Genomic DNA, 22,140 nt, shown 5'->3' with positions numbered 1-22,140 from the left:
CCTGGGATTGCAGAGCAGAGAATTTCTGGATTGAAAGAGGCCTCAAGACCCCTCAGGCCAGGCTCCAAGATCACCCTTGCCAGGCATTTGCCACTCCTTGGCTTGAACTCCGCTGGTGACAAAGAGCTCACCAGTGCCTAAGATGGCTCATGCCACCACTGGGCAACATGACCTGTTCAAAGTTTTGTTGTAGGTTGAGCCAAAGCTTATCATGCTAACTTCTGCCTTTCGGGGTCAGACAGGACAAGCTTGCTTTTTCCTTTCATTTTATTTTATTTATTTATTTTTTTAAGATTTTATTTATTTATTTGAGAGTGAGAATAAGATAGAGAAAGCATGAGAGGGGGGAGGGTCAGAGGAAGAAGCAGACTCACTGCTGAGCAGGGAGCCCGATGCGGGACTCGATCCCGGGACTCCAGGATCATGACCTGAGCCGAAGGCAGTCGCTTAACCAACTGAGCCACCCAGGCGCCCTGCTTTTTCCTTTTAAATATTTGGGGAACAGTGGTCGTGTCCTCATCTTCTCAGAATGCCCTCTCACAATCCCTCTCAAATCTTGCCTGTATTTTACAAGAGATCAGATGCAGTGTTTTGATTGTCCAAACACGTTTCAAAGCCCTATAAGGAAGCAGTTGGCTTTTAGCAATGACCAGGTGGTCAGACCAAAGAGGAAAAAAGTGTAGAGAAATATAAAGGTGGTATAGTTCACAGAACAGGAGCTGTTCCACTGAAAACCTTCCCCACAGAATCATAATGTGTGCATGTAGTGTGTGTGTGTGTGTGTGTGTGTGTGTGAGTGTGTGTGTGTGGTTCAGGAGGTCCTTGGGTGGGGTGAAGTTGGGGAGGTATGAGTGTGCATGTAAGTGTGTATTTATGGGGGGCTGGTGTTGGGGGTGGAGTCGGGGACTTGAGAGTGGGTGGAGGTTTTTCTGAAACATCTGCCTGAGAGAACCTGAAAAATCTGTTTTGCTGATAGCATATTTAATCTAAATTTGTCAATTAGGAAGTGGCTAGAGTAGATTTTGGTATATGTATCCATCCCTCTGCACTGAAAGTCTGTTGTAATTTCTTGGCAATTGACCTCATTCTTTCCTGTGACACTGTGAGCCATTGTGTAATTGTTGGCCCTGTGGCTGAACTTCCTATAGGTGCCTCTTTTGCACAGGTAGAGGGTAAATCCCTCAGAGGTTTGTGGTCCTGAGTCTGATGACCCTCATAACTTCTAGCAGAGTGGGGGACAGAGTGCAGGTGCTCACAAGCATTTGTCGTTAGACCCTCAGGGAACAGAAAGAACTGTAAATACAATGGAACACTTGCCCGGTGGGCTCTTTAGGCCAGTATCATTGCATCTCAGGGTCTTTGAAAGCTATCTCTTTGAGAAGTCTTCCATTTAACTGAGAAATGTTTCCTTGTGACTTCTACCAATTAGTCTACACAGAGCAAGGATTGCTATTCCTTAGAGAAGTCCTTAGAACAGATAGCAATCTTGTCTCTTCTCATATATGTAGTGTGGGTGTATATGTATGTGTGTGTCTGGGCATGTGTATGAATGAGTGTGTGTGTGTGTGTGTGTGTGTTGTGAGGGGAACATTATCTTACCTGTAGTAAACTTTTGTAATGATGGGCTGTGCCAATCAAGGGGTCTACAAGTAATGAAAATTTGTTTATTATAAAAGCAAATGTAATATATAATTCATATATTTGAAAGGAATGTGAAAAAGAAGTAGATATAATTTTGCATTTAGTTAGGTGAGGTGTGGTCACAATTTTTACTTGTATTTCCTCTTTCCCGTATCTACTGGTATAAATTTAAAATATGGGCCTTTAAACAAAAAATTTAAAAATCTCAAGAAGAACTTCTCTGTTATCCTGAGTTGATGACAAGTAAATGCATTCTTTGGAAACCCCCATCCTAGGAAGGAGCAAGTCTGACATTAATTTCCATTTCCTATCTCTTGCTCTCACCTTCGGGAAGTTCTCAGTACAATCCAGTGCCCTGTGTGGACACGGACCTCCGTAAGGACTGTTTATTGCCAGGCCCCTGCTGCGCTAGAAAGGTTATTCAGAATTATGTTCAGCTCGGGGCGCCTGGGTGGCTCAGTCGGTTAAGCGTTTGCCTTCGGCTCAGGTCATGATCTCAGGGTCTGGGATTGAGCCCCGCATCGGGCTCCCTGCTCAGTGGGGAGTCTGCTTCTCCCTCTCCCACTCCCTCTGTTCTCTCTCTCAAATAAATAAATAAAATCTTAAAAAAAAAGCATCAGCTATTTAAAAAAAAGAATTATGTTCAGCTCTCCAAAAAAGGGCAGAGTCTGTGCATTTAAGTTTTGATTTCTATATCAGGTGTGAGCCAGAGCAAAAAAGGATGTAAATTAAAAAGGACCCGTAACTTGCTCAATAGTGCATTCCCTGTGCATTGGATGTTAATTGAAAAGTGTAAGTTTATTTTTCTTCTGAAAACTTTTCTATGCTTTCTAAATTTTCTTTAGTGAGCATATGTTAATTCACCCATTTATTCATTAATTTACTCCTTTACCAAGCAGGTACTGAAGTACTTAGAGTATATGCTGGACATGTGCTAGGTGTTGAGTAAACAGTAGGTAAAATGAAGTCCTTGCTCACAAGGAACTTATTATCCGGTAATGACCCTGAGGCAAGTATGGTACCAAGCATTTCACTTACAGGATCTCATTTAATCCTCATAATAATTCCATAGCATGAGAATACTTATCTTCATTTAATGAGTGAAGACTGAAGCTTAGACGTAGTATGGCCACAACCCATCTGTAATGGGCATGTAGAATGAGTGATGAATGATTGCTGTTGGAAGCCACGAAAATCCTGGGATCATTTGTTCTGCAGCATGACCATCTGACTGGCACAGAATCCTTCAACCATGACACCAGAGTGCCTTCTTTTATGTCATTTCTGTAATTAGAAATGAAAACCCTAGAAATTGGAGAAAGCATTGTCTGGTCAGGATTTTTCAGTGCCTAGTGTTTATCTGAATGTCAAATATTTTTTCCCTTGAGCCTTATCTGCTACCACTCCTTCACTGTTACAATGTTCCTCACCCAGAGAAGTTGGTCAGGTGTCCTGAGGACTCATCCTGCTTCTCTCTCTCTTAAGGCCCTTGCTGATACCTCTTCCTGACTGTTTTGTAGTTGAATCCAATTCCGCAAGCATCTTTGGAATGTCTGTTATCCTGCTCCTTCAAAGTCCCAAACTCCTACCTCCTTCATGAAGCCATCCCTGATGCCCGTAGACCTATGTGATCTCTCTTGCTCTCCCTCCAGACTCTAATATCATTGTTTGCCACACGTTACATGTGACCCGAAACTATTTACTATCATTTTTAATTGAAATAAAATTCACATAACATAAAATCTACCATTGTAACCACTATAGAGTGGACAATTCAGTGATTTTTAGTATATTCACAATGTTGTACAACCATCACCACCATCTAATACTAGAAAATTTTCATTACTCCCAAATAAACCTCATACCCACTGAGTGATCTCTCCCCCTTCCCCCCCTTCGCCCAGCCCTTGGCAGTTGCTAATCTACTTTTTATACCTTATGGATTTGCCTATTCTGGATATTTCACATTAAATAAATCATACAATATGTGTCTAGCTTCCTTCACTTAGCATAACATTTTCAAGGTTCTTGCATGTTGCAGCATGTATCAGTACTTCACTCCTTATTATGGCTGAATATTCCATTATAGACATACTACATTTTGTTTATTCATTTATCTATTGATGGACATTTGGGTTGTTTCCACTTTTGTGACTGTTGTGAATGATGTTGCTATGAACATTGGTATACAAGTTTTTGTGTGGACATATGTTTTCATTTCTTTTGAATATTTACCTAGGAGTGGATTTGCTGGGTCATATGGTGACCCTATGACTGTTAAGTCTTTGCTTTTAATCTAAGATATTGTGAGCTCCTGGGAGCAAGTGTTTTCTAACTTTTTCTGTCTTGCTGCTGTAGTACATTCATTCCTTTGGCAAATGTATGCTGTGTTGAATGCTTATCTGGTGCCTGGTTCTTCCCTAAGCATTGCAGTCAGGTTGATTATCATAGAGTCCTGGCTGGTGATCTGAGAGGTCAGATCTTTCCATCTGGTAGAATTATATATCTCAGTGATCTGGTCTCTGTATGAATATTCATCCTCCAATCATATAGCTCAGCTCCCTAAAAATAATTTCTGTTGCATTTTGTGATTACAGAAATAGTATATATGGACTGCAGAAAACTTGAAAGTATAAGAACATATAAAAAAAGAAACCAAAAATAATCCATAATTCTATAACCCAACAATAAACGCTGCTAGCATGTCACTAAATTTCCTTCCAGATCTTTTTTCATTCTGATACATGTATTTTCTGTAACTGGCATCATCCTTTATTTATCAGATCCTCTTGTTTCCTGCTTCAGATCTCCTTAATATCACCAGCCATGGCTCTGCAGGCTTCAACCAGTTTCCCGCAGGTGGAACCTGACATTGTCTCACTTCTGGAAAATTCAGTGTGCCTCTTGCTTCTCTGATACAGTGGTGCTGGTGTGACACATCTCAGAGACCTGCTCAACATGGGCAACCCAAACCTTTGACTAAAGGGACATGCCCTTTTGTTCCTCGGGCTTTTCAGAAAGAGATGGAGCAGTCTGGCTCCTCCTCGTAGAGGCCAATGCAATACTTCGTCTTTATATTCTGTCTCCCTCCTCTTCTGTTCAGTCCTCCTACTCCTCTACTCTTGCTCGCTGGGATCACATTCCTCAGCAAACCACCCACGCATCAAACTTTGCTGTAGATGTTTCTTTGGGGAGAACACAGGCTAAGGTACTATATATGCAATTTTCAACACAGATTTCATTTAACATTATGCTATGAGTTTAGGAGATGTATATGTGTACATACACACATACATACACATATACATATTAACTTGTATTTATATTGGTTATAATTTATATTTGTATATATGCATATGTATTAATATGTCTATGCAAATATAAATGTCTATGTAAATATAAATATAATAAATATAAATATTGACCTTCATCCCTACTGTCTCTATGATCTCCCTGTATCAGAAGGGCTGGAAACCTAGGACAACATGTCCCAGTATCCTTTGCCAGCTGGGTTCTAATTTAGACTGTCAGTGAGAGGACTCACACGGGATTGGAAAGCAGAGAGAAGCAGAAGGTAGTATTGCTCCTCCAGCCCTGATGAGCGAGTGTATGTAGGTGAACGTGAAATTTTGCAGCATATGGCAAATGTGAAATTTTGAAGCAGCTTCTGTAGATGCACATGCAGTTGTAAGAAATAACACAGAGAAATCTTTTGTACATTTTATCATTTTCCCCCAATAGTACCATTTTGCAAGATGGTAGTATAATAACATGACTAAGATGCTGACATTGATAGAATTTACCTGTATTATTCAGTTGCCCAGTTTTACTTGTACTAATGTGTGTGTGTATTTAGTTCTATATACTTATTTTTTTCTTTCTTTTTTAAAATTTAAATTCAATTAATTAACATATAGTGTATTATTAGTTTCAGAGGTAGAGTTCAGTGATTCATCAGTCTTATATAACACCCAGTGCTCATTACATCACCTGCCCTCTTTAATGCCCGTCACCCACTTACCCCATCTCCCCACCCCCTCCCCTCCAGCAACCCTCAGCTTGTTTCCAATGATTAAGAGTCTCTTATGGTTTGTTTCCCTCTCTGACTTCTTTATTTTTCCCTCTCTTCCCCCATGATCCTCTGTTTTGTTTCTTAAATTCCATGTATGAGTGAGATCATATGATAATTGTTTTTCTCTGATTGACTTATTTTGCTTAGCATAATATCCTATGGTTGCATCCACATTGTTGCAAATGGCAAGATTTCATTTTTTATCGCTGAGTAGTATTCCATTTGTGTGTGTGTGTGTGTGTAACACATCTTCTTTATCCATTCACTTCATTAACATTTAGAGCACACAATTTGGTGATATTTAGTATATTATTTAGTATATTCACAGAGTTATAAAACCTTCACTACTATCTAATTCTAGAACATTTTCATCAACCCAAATAGAAAACTCTATACTTGTTAGTATTCACTCCCCATCTCTCTCTGTCCAGCTCTAGGTAACCACTCATCTACTTTTCTCTATGGATTTGTCTATTCTACACATTTCATATCAGTGGAATCATACAATATGTGGTGTTTTGTGGCTCATTTGTTTTAGCATAAATAACACTTTCAAGATTCATTCATGTTGTAGCATGTATCAGTACTTCATTTCTTTTTATTGCAGAATAATATTCCATTGTATGGATTTACACATTATTTTATCCATTCATCAGATAGAACTTGGGTTGTTTACACAATTGGACTATTATGATTAATGCTGTTATGAACATTGATGTACAAGTTTTTGTGTGAATGTATGTTTTCATTTCCCTTTGGTATATACCTAGGAGTAGAATTGCTAAGCCACGCAGTAACTCTATGCTTAATATTTTGAAGAACTTCCAAAGTATTTTCCAATTTTATCACATATGTAGTTTTTTGTATCCACCATCATAATCAAGATACTGAACAGTTCCATCAACCACAAGGACCCCTCGTGAAACCCTTTTATAACCATATCCATCTCCCTTCTTTGCTGCCACCCCTGGCAATCACTAATATGTTCTCTATTTTGTCATTTCAAAAATGTTCCACAAAATGGAATTGTACACTAAGTAACCTTTCGGGACTGACATTTTTCACTCAGAGTAATTCTCTGACAGTTTATCCAAGTTGTTGTGTATACCAGTAGTTCATTTCTTTTTATTGCTGAGTAGTGTTCTATGGTCTGGAGGCACCACAGTTTATGTAAGTATTCACCCATTGATGGACTCCTGGGTTGTTTCCTGTTTGGGCCTTTATGAATAATGCTGCTGTAAACATTCATGTACAGGTTTTTGTGTGAATGTGGTCTTCGTTTCTCTGGAATAAATGCCTGAGTGTGGTTTCAGGTTGTATGGTCAATGACTGTTTAGTTTTATAAGAAATTGCCAAGTTGTTTTCCAAAGTGGCTGTACTGTTTTATATGCTCACCAATCATGTATGAGTAATCCAGTTACTCTGAATCTTCACTAGCATTTTGTATTGCCACTCTACTGTTTATTGTGTCTTTATTTAGTCTCTGTTTACTGTATCTTTCTCTGTGCAAAATTTCAAATATTAATGTTGTTTAAAAAAGTCCTCTTTTCATTTATGGCAGTGGTCTTTATGGTACAGTTAGGGATGTGATTTTCGCTCTGATATTATGAAAGCTATTTCTTTTATTTCTTCTGGTATTTTTATAGAGAAGCAACATAGGATAGAGTACTTAAGAATGGTTGGCATCCTCTCTGTAGTGAGATTTGCTTTGTTTCAGTCATGGCTCCACCATTTGCTACAATGCCCACTTTGGTTGACATGCTTCTCTAAATTTTTCTTAAATAATATCTCTTGTCCTTCAGCTGTTACTTAGATAATTTTTTTCATGCTCTTTCATCCTGGTTGATCTCTATTGGAAGTTCTCCAATTTGACAATGTCTGTTTCAAGATGACATACCCAGACCTAAGCACTCCCCTCCAGATAAGTTTTGACAGTGCAGAAGAAGTGGCTTTTAACCTGAGCTATTATGCACACTATCAGTGTTAACCAAGATTGCAATGACTTTTGGAGGCATCTGTGTTAACCTGTAACCATTATTAAACTTATAAAAACAAAACCCCATCATTTTTACATAGACTGTTGTTAAATTGAGCTCTTCTATCCTACATTTCTGCATGCAATTTAATGATCATTATCTGTTGCTGGAGTAGTTCCCTCGATTAATATATAGGTACCCTATTTATTCATATGAATGTTTTTCACCTTAAAATCTATTTTGTCTTATAAAATATTACTGTATTACAAATTTTCTGCTAAGATTTTCCCTGCATTTTTTGCTTTTGCTTTATTTTCAATTTCCAATATTATTTTGTTTTAGAACTATCTCTTGGGTATAGTGTATATCTGGGTTTAAAAAATCCTATTTAATACTCTGAATTTTAACAGGTGAGCTTATACTATTGGATATTTACCCCAAAGATACAAATGGAGGGATCCGAAGGGGTACGTGCACCCCAATGTTGATAGCAGCAATGTCCACAATAGCCAAACTGTGGAAAGAGCCAAGATGTCCATCGACAGAATGGATTATGCAGCCATCAAAAGGAATGAGATCTTGCCATTTGCAATGACGTGGATGGAACTGGCGGGTGTAATGCTGAGTGAAATAAATCAATCAGAGAAAGACATGTATCATATGACCTCACTGATATGAGGAATTCTTAATCTCAGGAAACAAACTGAGGGTTGCTGGAGTGGTGGGGGGTGGGAGGGATGGGGTGGCTGGGTGATAGACATTGGGGAGGGTATGTGCTATGGTGAGCGCTGTGAATTGTGCAAGACTGTTGAATCACAGATCTGTACTTTTGAAACAAATAATGCAACATATGTTAAAAAAAAGAAAAAGAAGATAGCAGGAGGGGAAGAACGAAGGGGAGTAAGTCGGAGGGGAAGACGAACCATGAGAGACGATGGACTCTGAAAAACAAACTGAGGTTTCTAGAGGGGAGGAGGGTGGGGGGATGGGTTAGCCTGGTGATGGGTATTAAAGAGGGCACAGTCTGCGTAGAGCACTGGGTGTTATGCACAAACAATGAATCATGGAACACTACATCAAGAACTAATGATGTAATGTGTGGTGATTAACATAACAATAAAAAAATAAAAAAAAAAGAGCAAAAGGGTTCAGGGGACAGGTGCTTTATGGTTGAGTGGAATAAACAGAGTCTTCTTCACAAAAAAACAAAACAAAACAAAACAAAACAGGTGAGCTTATTCATTTATATTTGTTGAGAAAACTGATACAGTTGGAATCATTTATGCCATATATTTTGTACTTTTATTTTATCATTCCATCCTTTCTCCGTTCCTGTTTTCTGCTTGATTTTTAAAGTTCCCAATTTTTTCTCCTGATTACAAGTTATAGATTATGTTTCTAGTTTCTAAGTGCTTATCATTAACAATTTTAACATTCTTTCCAAATTTTTAAAAGCCTAAAATTTAATATCTTTATCCTGTATTTCTTCTGTCCTTTTTTTAAAAACTAGGGCAGAACTTCATATTTTTCAATCAGAATTAATCTTGTTAGTTACAATTCATCCCACCAGCCCATTGAATGATCTTGAGGTTCTTATTCTACTCCTCCAAGTTCTCTTCTTGTTTTGTGTCATCTTCAATTTAATATGCATGAATTTATCCAAGTCATTAAAAAGAAAAGCAAAACAAAACAATCAATACTGGGCTCAGGGTCCTTATATTTTCCTTCTAGGAGGTCTGTGCTTTGGAAAGTCAAACATAAAACCCACTCTCCTAATCCATGCGTTGTGTCTGACTATGACCAGCTTTCTCTTCCTTGATTATTACAAAACAATTTCATCACTTTTCTCCTAAAGTTCCACGGAAGCTGTCACTTCCACTCTGTCACTCAAGGCTGACTGCTGATTAAAATTAATTGAGGAAAAGCTGCTCCTCTCATTGCTTCCTCGCCTTCTGAGTGATGAAATTGTCAATGATGCGAGGCAGGAGCACATCAGATTCTCAGCCTTTAGTTGAATGAGACCACTGGCCAATGTCTAAGTAAAAGTCACGTAGCTGTGATGGGGTGAAGGTGGGGAGAATTAAGTAGATACAAAAAAGACACCATGCCTTCTAGCGTGGTGTGGTGGAATCATGACTCCTGGGAGGCATGAAACCCGGGTTCTAGCCTCTGCTCTGCAGCTGAGAGTATCAAACATTAGGAATGGAAAATTCTGCACATTTACACACATATAGATGCTAGACCTTGGAGATTTCCCCCTAGTTTCTCCCACTCACTTCTTAACCTCTTGCAAGCCTTTTTGCCTTCATTCTTCTGGTGAAATTGTTTTCTTCTTCTTGACCAAAACCCCAGAGCCTTTTTTTTTTTTTTGGCCTTAATTCTAGGAACTCTCTTTTGTATTCAGCACTGCGGGCTCTCTGCTTTCTTCTTGAATTTCTTCCTTTTTTTGTTTCTCCGTCACTGCATTGTCCTGATGTCTTCCTGCCTCTTTCCCTTGCTGTTGTCTCCTGTTTCTCCCCCCACCCCCATTAGGTACTTAAATGCAGGATTCCACCCCAAGCACAGCCCCAACTCCCTGCTGGGTGTCTTCCTTCTGCCCTTTAAATGTCCACATACCCCATGTGGAATTTGTCACGTTATACCTAAAAGGAATTTATCCTTGATTTCTCTATTTTTCTTTTTTTAAATTATGTTCAGTTAGCCATTGTATAGTACATCATTTTTTATTTTTGATGTAATGTTCATTGATTCATTAGTTACGTATAACACCCAGTGCTCATCACAACACATGCCCTCCTTAACACCCATTACCCTATTACCCCCTTCCCCACTCCCCTCCCTTCTGTAACCTTCAGTTTGTTTTCCGGGGTCCATAGTCTCTCATGGTTCGTCTCCCTCTCTGATTTCTCCCCCTTCAGATTTCCCTCCCTTCCCTATGGTCCTCAATGTCCACAATAGCCAAACTGTGGAAGGAGCTGAGATGCCCTTCAATAGATGAATGGATAAAGAAGATGTGGCACATATATACAATGGAATATTATTCAGCCATCAGAAAGGATGAATACCCACCATTTGCACTGACATGGATGGAACTGGAGGGGATTATACTAAGTGAAGTAAGGCAAGCAGAGAAAGACAATTATCCTATGGTTTCACTCAATTTTTCTTAATAGTACCATCATTTCCTCACTGATGCCAACTCAGTATCCTGAGTCCTAGGGTTGGGTCCTGAGCTGTCTCCAGTATTACTGAATTAAATAAATATGTACTGAATGCCCATTGGTGGTGCTGGGTGACAGGCTTTTTACACTGCAGAGCTTAAGTCTGGAGAATTATAGTGAGAACATCATATAACCAGAGCCGCTGTCAACAGGTTCATGTGCTCTGGTAGCCCAGAGACAGGAGGGAGGGGAAGATGACATATATTCATGGAGGACCTGCCAGGTGCCATTTCCTGCACTAGGCTCTTCATATGGACCATCTCAGTTGAAGCTTATGACCCTCTGAGGTTGATACTAAAGCTGAGGAAAGGTAAGTTCAGTGGGGTCAGGTTTATAGGACTCCTTAGTAAGTGCTGGGACCAGGATTTGGAATTGGATCTGTCACCTTTTTAGGATAGCACATTGCTCCCTGGGCTGTCACAGAGGAAGTGACAAGTGTGTCAATTGTCTATAGCTGAACTTTTCTCAGTAGTTCATATGTAGAAAAGAATTCCTATTATAGGGAATAAGATGTAAAAAGTACAGAGGTATGAAAGAGTGTGCCTTAGAGTTTGGAGTAGGAATAAGGAACATTGGAGGTTAGGGAGAAAAAGGATGCATCAGGTTTCAGGCATGTTCTGTTTGGGGCATTTATAGGCTGTCCACATTGGCGGGTCAGTGAATAGTTGGAAAGATGAGTTTGGAGTTTAAAAAAGAGATAGGGAATGAGAAGAAGTTAAAATTTATGTCATCAGCACAAGGAAGAAGCTGGAGCTGTGGAGACAGGAAAATGATCCAGATAGGATGTATAGGGCCCAAATCTCAAAGGTATGAGCAAGGAGCTATGGAGAACAGGAAGACTGTGAGGGACCTGTCAGAGGGGTAGAGGAACAGCAGTAGGGAGGGGATGATGAAAACCAGAGAAGAGTTTCAAGAAGGTCAAGCCAACAGGGTTTGCAAAGGGATAATTTGGAATCAGGACTAAGAATGCCAGTTGTATCTGGCAGCTAGGAAGTCACTGGAGAAATTGGTGGGAATAGTTTAAATTCAGAGGTGGGAAGTGTAATGCATGTTTTAAGGGACTGGGACATGAGCCAAGAAGGAAGAATGGGGAGAAAAAGTGAGCCACTCTTTTAAGATCAGAATGTCTGAATTCTCTTTGTGTATGTTACATCCCATCTTCAAGGCCCAGCTCAAATGCAGACTCATCTAGGAAATTTCCTCCCTCACCCCTTTCCCTGTCTGTGTTTCCAGGTCAATTTCCCACCGTTGTAACCCTGAGCACAATCTGGTCTGTGTTTATTATGTGAGTACAGCTTCTGCGGCAAACTCCTTGAGATGTGAGACTCTTTCCTGGTGTCACCTGTAACACCCAGCCTTGAACAGAGTCTGCTCATGATGTGCCTTACACACAGTAGGTACTCATGAAATATTTGTTGGATAGGGTTACTTAGAAACTAGCATCACAGAGGGGCACCTGGGTGGCCCAGTTGGTTAATCATTTGACTCTTGATTTCGGCCCAGGTCATGATCTCAGGGTTGTGGGATCGAGCCCTGTATCGGGATCTGTGCTCAGCGCAGTCTGCTTGTCCCTCTCCCTCTGCTCCTCCCCTTACTTGCATGTGTGTGTTCTTTCTCTCTCATAAATAAATAAAATCTTTAAAAAAAAAGTAAACTAACATCACAGAAAGCAGTGTAAATTCTGTAATAATTCTGGTGTAATTTCCCCTCCCTTTCTTCCTTTTTTCTTTTCTCTCTCTCTCTCTCTCTCTTTTTTTTCCTGAGGGGAGAGAGTGTATGCCGATTGAATGAAATGCAGGTAAGATTTCTGACTGGAATATCTTCCAGGTGAATGGAGTCAGTGTTCTCATATGAGATAGCTCAACCAGTGATTCTTTTTGTACTTTAACTATTTTTTACAGGAAACTACACAATTAGCAGAAAGTTTTGTTAACTTGATGTTTGGTTCAACTTGTTAAAGCTTTTAAACTGATTCATCTCAGACTTTTTTGTTTAGAAATGAACTTTCAGGGGTTCTGATCATTCTCAGTGTTCTAGATAGATTTGGGGCCATGAAATAGAGAAGGGAGGATGCTAACCAAAAAAAGGGGCAACATTGCTGTATAGTGTTCTAGAAAGAGCACTGGACTTAGCAAGTCAGGGTATCTGATTTCTGGTCCCAACCCTCTGCTCCTAATTAGAAGTGTTACCCTACTCAACCACTCCCTGTGTTTTGGTCTCTGCATCTATAAAATAAGGTGGCTAGATAAGATGTCTCTAAGATCACCTTTCCTATTTTAACATTTTATGAATCTCTGAAAACCCTTTCTACAGTAATACTGTATAAAACATTTCTACTCTCATGCTCTCTACTTTCCAATATCCATTTGGCAGTGAGCACAGAATCATTGAAGGAAAGAGGCTCAAAACTGGCTCCTTTTCTCCCTCCCCTCCATCTTTAGTCCTGCCTGCTGTTATTATAAAGAACGAAATGCAACTTACTGGCCCCGGGTTGATTATTGAACTGTAAGCTCTGCAGGGAAAGGGACCATGTCTAATCTCCTCTGTGGATCACGCCAGAACTGTGGTTCCAGCTCCTATATGCACTGCTCTGCCTGTTTGCTTAACTGACCGTTTGAATGCTTGACTGTGTTGAATCTATGTGGTGACCTGTTGAAGGTGAATTGCTCAGCTTGGCAGGTAATTCCTGATTCCTATTTGTTGCTATTGATTTTAATTATGTACCATATTTCTATAAATATTCTACATAGACCCAGAAACTTACAAAAGCACAGGGTGTGTGTGTGTGTGTGTGTGTGTGTGTGTGTGTGTGTGTGTGTAATTGAAGATATATATGATTGGAAATGAAAACCAGCAAAACAAGAAAATCTCTAGCAGTGACTCCTTTGTTACATTTTCTATTGCAATCTAGGTGGCAACTCCTGAGGCTTCTGGCTTCCTGAGTTCTGAGCAGTTTCTCCATTGGGTTCTAGGAGTAAGGTAGGTGTGGGTGGATAGTAAGAACTTTCTTATCAGACGTGACATGACTGATAGTTGTTTTATTGTAAAGACTGGTTAAAAATGGGAATCTGAAAAAACGAAGCATACACAACTCAAACATTTATGTCATCTAAAACCTGTGAATGCATAACCCTTTCTCAATCTTAGGATGTCAGTTGGGTTGAGGTTTTAACTCTTTCATACACATTACCAACCATCCTTTCTCTCCATCTCTTAAGGTGGAGAGGAAGCTTAGACTCTTACAAAGCAATCTGAGCACAGAATTATTTTTTTTAAGATTTTATTTATTTATTTGAGAGAGAGAGAGAGAGAGAGAGAGAGAGTGCACACACACATGAGCAGGGGGAGAGGCAGAGGGAAAGGGAATATTGCGTTGAGTGCTAGCCTGTGTGGGGCTGATCTCACCACCTGGAGCTCAGGACCTGAGCCAAAACCAAGACTCAGATCTTTTTTTTTTTTTTAAATTTTTTTATTGTTATGTTAATCACCATATATTACATCATTAGTTTTTGATGCAGTGTTCCATGATTCATTGTTTGTTCATAACACCCAGTGCACCATGCAAAACGTGCCCTCCTCAATACCCATCACCAGGCTAACCCATCCCCCCACCCCCCTACCCTCTAGAACCCTCAGTTTGTTTTTCAGAGTCCATCATCTCTCATGGTTCGCCAAGACTCAGATCTTAACAAACTGAGCCACCTTAGGCACTCGGAGCACAGAATACTTCTAGATATTTACAGTAATTTTCCCAGTCTTATAAAATTTCTTCACTCTCACCTAATTAAACACAACTTTGGAATCTTTCTACAGAATTCAGTCTAATTTTCATAGAATTAGCTCTCTTTTTTCATTCATATTTCACCAGTTTATATAATATTTACTTGTACTATATAATTTAAGTAGCATGTAAAACTGTTAATAGGCTCAGGAACAATTTCAGCATGCTTTTCACAGGCATGGATTATAAACTGGTGGGAGCAAAAGCATGTGAACTTCTATAAGTGGCCTACTAGCCACACACCTGGATTGGACCACAGGCATCAGCCACTGTGTTTTGTAGAGCAAATGGAGGATGACAGTTGATCTGGTGATTTGGTTAATGGAGACCCCTCACAAGAGCATGGACTGTGTCTCTGAAATATCTCTTTAGTCAAAAAGCCAAAAGTATTCTTGATCTTGTTGCAGGTCCTGTTCAAAATGGCCAAAGCTGATTTTGTCTAATGTGTACTCTGTTGATGGAACACACCCATGGGTTGATTTTCTTTCTTTCATCTGTGTAGCCTGCTCATGGGCAGGTACAACTGTCTCAGTGCTTATTATGCACTGCTACTGAAATAGTTCTGGACAAATCTTTATTATTGTCACCACCGGTAGTAAATATTTTAGTGTACTTACAAATAAGAGGTATGTAAGATGCTGAGAATGCAGAATATAAATTATGGTCCCAGCTCTTAAGAAGCATGGAATCTAGTTGGAATGGCAGGATGTTTGTATATCTGGACATACATATATATGTAAAGATAATTGTATGGAGTAATATATGCAAAATACTGAGTGAGTTGTGTAGATAGTAAGGGTTATAGGAATTTGGATGGACTGAATGTTACAGTCTTATTCATGTTTTACGCAAAGGCTTTAAATCATTCTTTTTTAAAATTGAAGTATAATTGACACACAATGTTATATTAGTTTCAGGTGTACAACATATTGATTCAATAATTCTATACATTACTCCATGCTCAACATGCTAACTATAGTCACCATCAGTTACCATACAACGTTATTATAATATTATTGACCATATTCCCTATGCTGTACTCTTTATCTCTGTGACTTATTTATTTTATAACTGGAAGTACCTCCTAATCCCCTTCATCTATTTTACCCATCCTCCCATCCCCCACCCCTTGGCAACCACCATTTTTTTCTGTGTATTTAAGAGTCTTGGTTTTTTGTTTGTTTGTTTTGTTTTTCAGATTTCATGTACAAGTGAAATAATAGTACTTGTCTTTGTCTGATTTATTTCACTTAGCATAACACCTTCTAGGTCCATTCATGTTGTCATGAATGGCAAGATCTCATTCTTTTTTATGGCTGAATAATATTCCAGAGAGAGAGAGAGAGAGAGAGAGAGAGAGAGAGAGAGTACCAAATCCATTCTTATCATATCTTATGGCATATTTGTACATAGATAAGATAACTGGACTTGGACAGGGACACTCCAAGAGGCGAATTGACACATCACGGAAATGGACATGTCACTGGGGGCAGATGAAAGTGCAATCCACTGTGTGTGCAGAGAAAAGCCCAACCCAAATGGCCCAAGTCAGTGTCCTGAGCAGCTGCATACAGAGGTACTCAGGCCAGTGGTACTGACGAACACAGGGTCCTGTCATGGGGCATCTGAGGGGCTAATATTAAGATACTGGGGCAGGCAGTTGAGATTGTCAGAGGAGACAGGGCTCAAGCCATATTGTGGGGGTTCATGGAGGATGGAGCCAAAAAGTAACCTAGCTCTGTTGACTGACCAAATTGAGTACCCTTGACATTAGATACTTTGCCAAGGCAGGGAAGTTTAATTGTTTCAGAACTATAAGGTGGCACACACTTCCCATTCTTCCTTTCTCCTGCCTCTGTTCTGGGAAAGAAAACTTTTACAATCTGAACTTTTCCCCTGAGCATGCGTGTGACTGATGGAGGCTATGGCTCCTTCTGGACCAAAATTTGCTCTGGGCCCTTGAGAAGTCTGCTCTTTTGGGAAGAACTTAGAGGAGCTGTGTGCAGTCTCAGAGTAGTATCATCTGAAAGGATGGGTAGAGTATGTCATCCTCAGCAGGCTTGGTCCATGATGAGTTGATTTATGACTCCTCCCCAGAAGCAAAAATAAACTGTTTCTTAAGCTTATTTCCTCCTAAGACAGAGGAATGGTTATCTAATTGTTATTGTCTTAGCTAGTTTATTCAACAAAGCATTTGGTCCATTAAAACCTGTTTCTAGCTGGGTCTCATTGATTCATCTACACTTTCTCTTACTCCTTGTATGTTTTAAACCAAATCAAAAGCTTAGTATCTAACTCTAAACAGAATGGTGTTATTTCCAAAGTGAAATAATCATAGCGGTATTCGGTGGAAAATGCTTTCACACAAGGTGACACCTGGTTTCCTCTTCCTGCATCTCTGCTGGAGGTGAGCCCAAAAAGAACATTAAGAAATTCCCTTGTGCTGGAGCAGTTGTAGTCTGGCCTGAGATTAGGTTCTCTGAGGGAATGTTAGGCTTGGGAACTGAACTTTGACTTCTTTCATCTCACAGTCCACATAAACAGTTCCACTGGCACCTGTCAAGGAGTCAGGCTTGTAGCTAAAGCCTACGGAAGTCTGGGTGACCTGTGAGTGGACCTCCTGGAATTCTCCCTTCCCATAGGTGGATCACCAGTACTGTATATTCCCAAGGGTACATGAGGGTCACGTTTATATGTGGGAGTCTGTTGTGTTGCTTCCTTTTTTGCGCCATCTCTATGAATTTCCCTTATTGCCACTAAAGGTGCTCTCTGTTTGCTGTCTGTCTTCTCCATGAGAGTACAGAACCATGACTTTTCATAGATGTATCCATAGTATCTAGAACAGAGTTTGCACAGAGGAGGCACTCAGTAAGTTTCTGTAGAATAAGTATGTTCTCTAATTGTGTGTATTGGTAAATTTCCACCAACCCACTGTCTCCTATGACAACTGCACACTGGACCATAGTCAGGATGCCAGTTGCTGGTGGGGAAAGGGTTAGGTGAGGTCACTGATAATGGCCAAACAGAGTCCTGGTGCCACAGGACCTGGGACACTGGACAGGTGATCAAAGGTGGGTCAGCAAGGATTCTTTTATCAGAACCAAGCCTAGGGCTTTGATTCCATATTTCCCAAGACTTTAAATCAAAGGCTTCAAATCCTGGGGTGGACACCGTCTCCATAATAGAAGTCACTGACCTTGAACTAAGAAGAGATGAGCGTCACAGGGGTAGAAATTGAGGCAAATCCTGAGACAGCTTTATCTCCTTAACTCCTGTGGCCACTGGAATGCCTATGAATTGACTGGAATCAGGCATCTTTGGTCCTTGTGTGGTGAAGTGATGATTTAGCTGTTAAAGAGCTGAACTGTGGGCAGATAATTATTTAAATACCTTTATTAAGGGAAACTTTAAAAAATCACTTTAATATCCTTTTTGCTTATGTCTAAAACCTGCTTGATAGCAGGAAGAAAATATCCTTTTTTATATTTAAATTCAATTAGGCATCATTAATTTTTGGTTAGACTGAAAAATATCCTTTTTTCTCATGATGCCCCACGATGTCCCAGAATACTGGCAGAAGAAAGTATGCAGCCTCCAACAAACTGATTTCAGGTGCATAAACACCTGAAATATTGGCTCATGGCAGGGGGAATCTCCTCATATTTATTCCTTTAGAGTTTTTTGGGTGTGTGATGCCCCATCTACATTTGCTGCTCTGTTGGAACACAGCCCCAGCCGCTGCCATCCTCTTCTCACAGCTCTGGTCTCTGGGCCAATGCGGTATATCTCCTGGCCACTGAGAACCCAACCCCTCTCAATTTGGCCTGGATTTATTAAACTCCCTTACTAGGGAATTATGTATCACACGGACATCAAGGCCATATATAGTGACTCCTGCCCTATATTTCTAACCTCCCCTCTGTGTTTGCACCTCTCTCTGCCCAGAATTTTTGTGTTTCTCTGAATTTCCAAATTGCCAGCTATAAAGTGCCTCTCTTTCCCAGCTGCTCCCTTGTGTTATTTATGGTAGTCTCAGGAGAAAATGTCCATTCAAATCAGAAAGAGATTATATCAGAGAAGAGAGATTTGGCAATGCAATTTGGAGTTGCAACCTCTGACATTAAAAAAATACAAGTGCCGAGCGAGAGCTGCAGGGGAAGGTGACTACGGAGCATGTAGCAGGCAAGAGGAAAGTCCTCTGAGCTGATGGCTGGCTGGGGGCACTACTGAATGCATGATCCAAGAGCTTTAGGAATTGATTGCTTTTTTTGTGAAAGAATTGTTTAAGAATAAGCAAGTTAAAAATTGTTATTGTCACCCACTTTTTGCCAAGGCTAACATAATTAAGTGAATTATCTTTTGAGAAATGTGACAAAGAAGTTGACACTGGGGGAAAATGAAAGCTTTCTGCTCGATCTTGTCCAATCACTACAAACTCCAGGGGTCCTTGTAAGGGGACACCATTCAAAAGACCTCTGGTATTCTCTCTAGCTTTCTGGAAATCTTAGCATAAATTCTGTAGTGACTGATGGATTTGTTTGCTCCAGAACACTGGCATTTTGTGTGAATTCTACATTTAAAGGGACTTCGAGGCATGTACCCAGGATACTGCTGTATAAATTCCTTATTTCTAAAAGTGTTAACGATGCCAGTAATAATTCAGAAATTGCTCGGACTAACATTCTGCTTTCAAATCTGGGGTTGTTGATTCCCATAGGCTTGCTATTTCAGCTTGAGGATCTGCATAATTCCTTTACAGGTCTGAAATGATGTAGTTCCATGATAGATGGAGAAGTTTCTGAGTTTCTTTTATCAGTCTAAGTGAGCTAAGAACATATCCTGTTGCAGGAAAAGTCTGATGTTCACCTACTCCTCAACCCTGAGGTTTGGTTCTCCTTCAAGCTGCCAGTATGTGTCATGCCACCAACCTAGTTCCTCAGGCTTGTAACCTCTGAGTCCACCTTGGCTTCTCTCTCTTCCCCTTTGTCCCCACGCCAGTCCATCACCAAGGTCTCTTGTTCTTTTCTCTAAACATCTCTTGAATCTTTTTGCTTCTTCCCGTCAGCCAAGGGCAAGCTATTTCTCTCTCTCCTGGACAAAGAGCGTCTTAGTGTGCTTGCTGTTATCCTTGCTCCCTACCCACCCACTACCCGGTCTCTCTAGATTTACCTGTGTGATGCTAACAATGTGACCTGTTGATGTCCATCCTGGGCCTAAAACATTTTGTGGTTTAAAGTCCAATATCCTCACCGTGACTTTCAAGGTTCTAAATGATCTGACCCCTCCTTACTTTTCCAGCCTCGTCCTAGTCAGTCTCACCTTTCTAGCCACTTTGGTTCTCTTTCAGCAACATGTCAAGCTCTTTCCTGCCTTTGATCCTTGACTAATGTACTTTTTTCTGCTAGGAACACTTTCCCACCCTCCCTTCTCTCCTTCACATAGCCAACTCCTATTCAACTTAACAATTCAGCCTAGATTTTACTTCCTCCATGGAATCTTCTCCATTACTCTAGCTTCTTTGGGATCCCTTGCTTTTAAGCTTTTACAAAATACTGCACTTTGTAGTAGCACAAATCTCACTAATAACTCACTGCTCTATGCCTGTTGGGTTGTTGGCTGCATGAGGACAGAGATGGGTTCTGTCTTGTTCACAGGGCCTGCAACATATCAGATGCTCAATAAATATTTATTGCATGCATGAGGAATCATAGAAATGGTTGATCACCCCTTCTTAAAGGTGTTTTTCATATAGAATATACATATATATATATATATATATATATACATACATATGTATTTTTTTAACCTGACTGTGATATCAGCATCCTGGGTAAGTTTCATTTTAATTAGTCATCCTGTACCAATCCTCTTGTGGCCATTTGTGTTCAGATGGAAATGCAAATATAGTTGTCTTCCAGGCTGTATCTTTTTTTCTTTTCTTTTTTTTTTTTAAGTATTTTTCAGGGTCTGTGTCTTTCTTTTCTATTTCCATACACTTTTCAAATATATACAAGGATGTTTTTGAGGGATAGGAATGAATTAGAGGTATACGTCTTGTACTATTTTGGTACTTAATCTCCTAAAATCATTTCTTGGTAACATGGTGAAATTTACAACCGTCCTCAGTCATGGTCCCTTTCAGAAATATTGCTGAGTAAAAAGTCCAAGTTAAAGATGAAAAAGTTTCTTGGCCTGCCACACATTCCAGCTATAGAATTGCTCTTGATGACTTGCTTTGGGCTGAATCTCAGCCTCTATATTTATGAAACTTTGCTGCCATAAAAATGACTAGGCGAGAAATGGCACTATGTTGTGCTCATGAGGTTTGCTTCAGTGGGATGGATGCCATATCATCACACAAAATACTGTGGATTTTGGCATCTTCAGGTTAGCACGAGCTCCTCTTTCATCATGATACTGGGCATTTTCAGCTAATTGTTATGGCTTTCGTTTGATAGAAACAGTGGCATCATTCTTGCCATGGACAGCATCTTCTTGGGTTTTCATGAAGGATCCGATGCAACTTTAAGCTTTTTGAAAGACAGATGGAGGCTTCAAATTGTTGTGTGAAACCAGCTCTCATCATGTACCTGGAAGACCTCAATATTTTCATTTATTTTCAGCAAGGACAGTCAACATCATCAGCATGTCTGATTATTTCAACAATGGATTTAATTTACCTCTTTGAGTTGAGAATTTTTCTTTAGCCTATTTATGATTTTAGTATTTAAATTTTAGGAAATATTTTATGTTTACTTATTTGCTTTTCCAGGAAGTACCCTTTATATTAGGTTTCCTGAATCAACATTTAACAAATTATTTTAGTTTTCAAAACACTTCTAATGTTAATTGCATTGGTTATCTGTATATTTTTTATGTATACAGTAAACTCAAGTTTACTTAGACCACCGTCCTGTTGATTGTCCTATTTCAGGAATATTTAGGTCCCTTGCCTCTTATTCCTTTGTTTCTCTCTCTCTTTCCTTCTTCCTTTCTCTCTCTCTTTTCCTTCCTTCCTTCCTTCCTTCCTTTCCTTCCTTCCTTCCCTCCCTCCCTCCTTTCTTTCCTTTCTTTTCTTTTCTCTCTCTCTCTCTCTCTCTCTCTCTGCCTGTCTTTTGACCTGTTTGTACCTCCATAGAAGGAGGAGCAGGGCCATAGAGTCTATCATGTAATCAGTACATGCTTATCATATGCATATGCCTAGTACTGTCCCTGCTCTATGGGAGCTCACCGTTCACCTGGGGAGGTGGTATTCCTGAAAAAGTTGTGATCCATTTGAGATGGCTTATTATGATTTGGTGAGTTGGTGGTTCAGACGACATGAGAGGGATGAGAGGTTGGTGAGACACAGGATGGAAAGATAAGGCAGCCTCTGAGTTGCAAAGGCTTCAGGGGATTTGGGAAAAGTAGATTCAGAGCAGATAGCATCACAGACCTTTGAGGGACCAG

This window comes from Callorhinus ursinus, unplaced genomic scaffold (assembly GCF_003265705.2).
Source record: "Callorhinus ursinus isolate GAN/ISIS: 27379988/994484 unplaced genomic scaffold, GSC_fseal_2.0 scaffold2, whole genome shotgun sequence".
Classification (NCBI taxonomy): Eukaryota; Metazoa; Chordata; class Mammalia; order Carnivora; family Otariidae; genus Callorhinus; species Callorhinus ursinus.
This window is presented reverse-complemented; position numbering follows the sequence as displayed.